Genomic DNA, 6,294 nt, shown 5'->3' on the forward strand with positions numbered 1-6,294 from the left:
CATAAATACCGGGACATCCTGGGCACTTGAATTTATAAATAATAGTGGATCTCATGAAGGTCTGCCAAATGGTCTTTCTTGCAGTGGTATAGGGTGAAGACGTGTTTCAGTGTTTAAGGGAGGGTGAAGCGAATTTAAGGCGTATTAAAGTGTGTTTGTAATGTGGTGGGAAGGAAGTACGTGCATTTGCTATGGGAAAACAGGTTCTGCCTCCGGTTCTATGAAGACGTGAGTGTATAATTTTATATTTCCTTCCTTTCTTTTTTTTTCTTTTTATTGGTGTTAATTTACTCTTAAGTGTGTTTTATTTTGATGTCCCTCGAGATTCGGTGGACATTAGTGGTTTTGTGGTAAAAAAAAATATGGGGGAAAACTGGTATTGTGGGTTACGCCCTTGTGTGTGTGAGGAGGAGAGAGGAGAGAGAGAGATGAGGGATGAGAGAGAGAGACGAGAGAGAGAGAGAGAGAGAGAGAGAGAGAGAGAGAGAGAGAGAGAGACTGAGACGGTGGCAGGCGTGTGAGCGGGTGCTGAGTTAAACAGTTTTCTCTTGAACTTTTTTTTTGTCTTCTCCCTGTTTTTTTTGTTCCCAACGTGACCTTGTATTTCATATAACAGCTGTTCACATGGTGGTTTGTTGAGCACGGTTCATGTTTATATGAACTTTTATTGCTGGATGATTATTATTAGTTTTCTTGGATTGGGGTTTGCGTGTGCATAAGTATATTAATGTTACTGAGGTTGGGGAAGATAGTGAAGTATAAAGGTTTTCATAAAGAAAGCAAAATGGCTAACGCAAGTGGTAAGCAGACTCTCGTTCACTGGATTACAAATGTATGTGCGGACGTCTGCCCATTCCGTGGGGTTGTAGACAGAGTTCTTTCACAACCGGTACAAATTTTTATTGAAGGGGTCAATAACTATTTAAGCACAAAAGAGATTACAGATGATATAGAGGCGTTCACGGAGATGGAAGCCTTGTTAGATTTCAATAAAGGTGATCTTTCCTACCGGTGTCGGAGCTTTCAATATGCAAAATGCCGGTCATGGACTGATTTACAGGCATTTTTAAGAGTGGCTTATGGCTCAAAGGAACACAGGGATATGGTGAGAGATTTAAGAGGGCTATATGAAATCTGGAAAGGCACATCTAGCCTTATTGAACATAGCTTAAAGCTTTTTGACTCAGTGGCAGAATGGATACAGAAATTGAAAACCTCTATATGGGTTATTGGGGGTAAAGCTCACTCGACAATTTACATAAACTGATTCATTTTACGATGCTATTACACGATGTACCAGACGCAAGAGTGGACAGTTTTGATGAAAAGATTGAACTTACATCAGACAAAGAATTAATTTATGCCTAACTTCAAAAACATATGTCCAAATGTCCCACTGTAGATAGTACATTTTTTAATGGGACCGATCCGAGAAATATGGTGCAAAGAGACACAGAATTTCCTTCTCCCCATTTGTGTGCAAAAGTAGAATATAATAGAAGATCGATCGATCAAAGGCAACAGCAGTTGCGTTGTTACAATTGTAATAAACCAGGGTACACAAAGAAAGTATGTAGAGTCAAATATTGAGGAATGTGTAAGAGTGTGGATTACTATTGGCAAGCTTGTCCGTCTCAGATATGGACAGATGTGAGGCCTACACCTCTAAGGTCTGGGATTATAATACGAGAAATTCCCAGGCAGGTCACTTAAGAGGGCAAATGGATCGGCGAAATTTTTGGAAAGCCAAGCAACAGAAAGGGTACAGATGATTTGTATGTGCCATTGGGTCTCATGGGGAATGCCCCAGAGCCCAGGCCTATAGTTTATGGAACAGAGGAGGATGTTGATATTCCGGTCTTCATTGATACCGGTGCTAGTATCAACTTAATGGATCATAATTTGTATCAATGCATGTTCTCCCATTACCCTTTGAAACCCTCAATGGAGACGGTGTGCGATGTGCAAATCCATGAATTAAACACCCTGGTTTACTTTCGGTGATAGAGTGTTAATAGAACCACTTTTGGTTATAAAAGGGGTTGCATTGGGCAACAGACTTTTGTTGGGTCATCCTGCATGTAGAAGACTCAAGATTTCAGTCCATGTGGGTGTTAGTGGTATAACAGTTGGAATACCTGGTGTTTTTATCCCTTATAAGGACGTAGGTGAAACTGAAGATGTGGAGGTTATTGAAAAAGGGGGTGCGTTTGGCGGTGCTAATGGTGATGATACTGGGGATATGCGGGGTTGTGATACCAAAACCCACACTGGTGATACAGGGAATAACTGTGGTGATGTTAAATGGGATGTTGGGGTCCATGGTAGTAACAATTTTGCTGGATATGACAATGGCATTATGGGTGGTGATACTGATACTGATATTGATAGTATTACTGATACTAACAATGGGGTGGATGCAATGAGAACCACAGGTGGTGATATTTATGGGATCGTGGAATGGGGAGGTACTAACCATAAATATAAATGTGTTTTATCAGAGGATGTTATTTTAATGCCACGTTCAAAGACTATGGTAAAAGTCGAGTTGAGGGAATTGAAAAAACCTGCGGATGTATGCGTAATTGAGGGGTTATTAGCGCGGCATCAGTGAACAGTGTATCAAACACTGGTGTTACATGGATAGAATTACTGAACTGTAATGATGCAATTAGGAAATATCAGAAGAATACATGTGTGGTAGATCTCCAATATTGGAGTAATGACAGTGGTTCAGTTGCTATTGTAGAGGGGAAATCTGAGTTTTCAGAGGCAGAAATGCAATCAAGGAAGCGAATATTCAGAGAACATTTAGCTAGTGCGGATTATAATGAACATATTGAAGTGGTAAGCGAGCTCTTGGCAGAATTTGGGGATATAGTAGCCTTACAAGGGGATAAACTGGGATTGACTAATGTGTTAGAACATAAGGTAAACTTAGAGAATGGTACAAAACCTATTTATATTCCTGCAAACCACATACCTTTCAAAATCAGAGGACAGGTAGAGAAAGAGGGCAAGAAATGGGAAGAGGAAGGAATCATTAGACGTAGTGTGTAAAGCGCCTCAGTGGCGTGGTTGGTATGGTGTTTTACATATATATATTTATATATATATATATATATATATATATATATATATATATATCTATATATATATATATATATATATATATATATATATATATATATATATATATATATATATATATAATATATGTAAAACACCAGGTAAGTGAAAGGATGGTCCTGTTCTAAACTGTGTTCCCTTATGGCATAAAAAGGTGGTTTAGAAAGAGGAAACCTAGTTCTAACAGAAAGACCGCTGTGTTCCAAAATTCTGTGTCTGAGCCATCCGGAACTGGATCCCACGTATCGCAGATCACACTGCGAACAGGTAAACAAGTAAACGACACTCGAATTAAGGTCCACAGGAAGAGCAGGCTCCTACCTCAATAGTAATCCTATAGTAAAAGAGTTAGTAAAAATAAACCTGAAACTAACTTGAGGAAACTATGCTTAAGTATATCTTGTAACTTTTTTCGGACCATGTAGCTATGACCAAGGAAAGGTAATTTAATATACTTTACATCTTTACAAAATTTCTCATCAAGAAAAAACAAAATGTTCAGAACTTTGGGAAAACAAATATGGGATAAGAATTTTCGGAAAAAATAATTCTGGAGGAAGACCATGTCTTGATGAAATAGATTAAAATCACAACAAACATTGTAAGCTCCATTTATCATTAGTACGTATTGAATTAATTAAGTTTATGCAACTTTGGTAAAAAAACAGATAATTCAATCCCAAGCCAGTAAAATACTTTTCCAATAAACAGAGGTCTCAAATTTGCCTCTATTTCTGTGTACCTGAACATCTAAAAATGACAACTTATTATTTTGTTCTGTCTCAAAAGTAAAAGAAATTTTAGGGTACGAGAATTAAAGTATTCAAAAAATAAATCCGGGTGTGAACGTTCCTTAAACACAAGGAAAGTGTCATCCACGAACTTATGATAATACAAAGCTTTTAAAGCACTGGGGCATTCAGACATCCAAATCTTTTCACAATAACCCATGAAGCAATCTGCATATACAGGTCCAAGGGAATTTCCCATAGCAACTCCATTTATTTGATTATATAATTTACCATCAAAAGTAAAAATGCCATCAGTAGTAGCCAATTGTAATAATTTTCGCAAATCTATTTTATTAAGTCCAAAAGTTGTTATGTGGTTTTCACATATGTTATTAAGAATAATGTCAATTGTTACTTTTAATGGGATATTGGTAAAAAGAGGTGTTACATCAAAACTAACCATTACAACATCTTCGTAAAATCGAAAGAACACACTTCTTTGACAAACTTGGAAGAATTTGAAACGTTAAACTCACTAAAAGTTAGTGGTTTTAAAGCTGGAACTAAAAACTTTGACAGATAATAGCTAAAAGTACCAATGGAGGATATAATGGGTCTCAATGGGTTTCCTATTTTATGAACCTTAGGCAGACCATACATAATTAAGGCTTTGACCCTGAAGCAAATAAATTACTATATGTAACTTCCCCAATCTTATCTCTCAAACTTCTTAATATCCTATTTAATTTGTCTTCTAATTTCAAAATGTGACTCACAATATCTACATTTAACATCATAAATTTTGTATTGTCAGAGAGTATTTCATTCATTTTATCTAAATAATCAAATCAGTTCATCAATACAACACCCCTACCTTTATCTGGCTTTGTAATAACTATACTATCATCGTTCTTAAGTTTACGTAAAATATTGATTCTGTCTTAATTTAACTGATTGTCACCCTTCTTTCTACGATTACAATTTTTAAAAGTCTCATTTGCAATTACAGAAATTTTGATAAAAATTTAATTAAGGATTTCATTACCACAAATGTCACAGTTTCTCAAAGGTGAACACAGTTTTTCAAAACAAAAAATCCTTGAAGAAATTGAATTTCATGGGAGTCAAGGCAAACTCAAGACCAAGAGAGAGAACGTCCTTTTCCTCTTTTGTTAAATTTCTGTTAGAAAGATTAAAAATTACTTTACTACCATCTACTTTCTTACTAACGTCAACACCAAGATTTTCAACTTTCTACTGTGTGTAACCTTAACATCTGCCAATTTCTTATCAACATTGAAATCCAAAATAGAAGACAGGTAATTGTAGTCCAGAAAAGAAAGATTATTCCTTAAATCCCTATTTAATGAAGACAATTCTGTAAAAATTACCTCTTTCTTACGTTTTACCGTTTTAACCTCAAAGTCTAATAATTTAAACGGCCATGAAAGATACGTTTTCGTGTTGTGAAAATCTCTGGAATAAACCTTAAATTTAATGAATTAGGAAAAAACACGGAAATCCTTGCAAGTGTTCAGAAATCGCATGTCCTCCTCAATCTTCTTGGATCTATAGCGTACCTTTCATCTTATTTTTATTCGTAATTTTTCTTTTTTTTTGTACGTGCTGTTAATTTAACTTCACGTTTTTACTGAAGCTTTAAATAAGAGAATTCATTTTAATGTAATTTTAGTGGTTTCTCATCCTTGTCAATTTTTCTGCCTGATAAAGAGGTTTTAATCCTCTAAAACTTGTCAAATAAAGAATGTTCTTCCTGGTCTTGGCAATATTATTTATCATTAATCTATATATATATATACATATATATATATATATATATATATATATATATATATATATATGTATAGATATATATATATATATATATATATATATATATATATATATATATATATATATATATAGTATGTGTGTGTATGTATGTATGCATGTATTAATGTATATATCACATCCCAGTTCATTCTAAAGTGTAACCCTGTGTATGCTCATAGAATTTGCACAGTATACAAATGATTTCCATTGAGAGATATCAAAATTGATTCTAGGTTTAACGAGAAATAAAGAATGTTCTTCCTGGTCTTGGCAATATTATTTATCATTTAATTTATATATATATATATATATCATACATATATATATATATATTATATTATATATATATAATATAGATATATATATATATATATATATATATAGTATGTGTGTGTATGTATGTATGTATGTATTAAGTATATATACACATCCCAGTTCATTCTAAAGTGTAAACCCTGTGTATGCTCATAGATATGGCTCCAAATATAATTGAATTTTGCACAGTGTACAAATGATTTCCATTGAGAGATATCAAAATTGATTCTAGGTTTAACGAGTAATAAATAAAGAGATTCAGAGGCCTATGGGCCTTAAAACTATC

This window comes from Macrobrachium nipponense, chromosome 16 (assembly GCF_015104395.2).
Source record: "Macrobrachium nipponense isolate FS-2020 chromosome 16, ASM1510439v2, whole genome shotgun sequence".
Taxonomy (NCBI): domain Eukaryota; kingdom Metazoa; phylum Arthropoda; class Malacostraca; order Decapoda; family Palaemonidae; genus Macrobrachium; species Macrobrachium nipponense.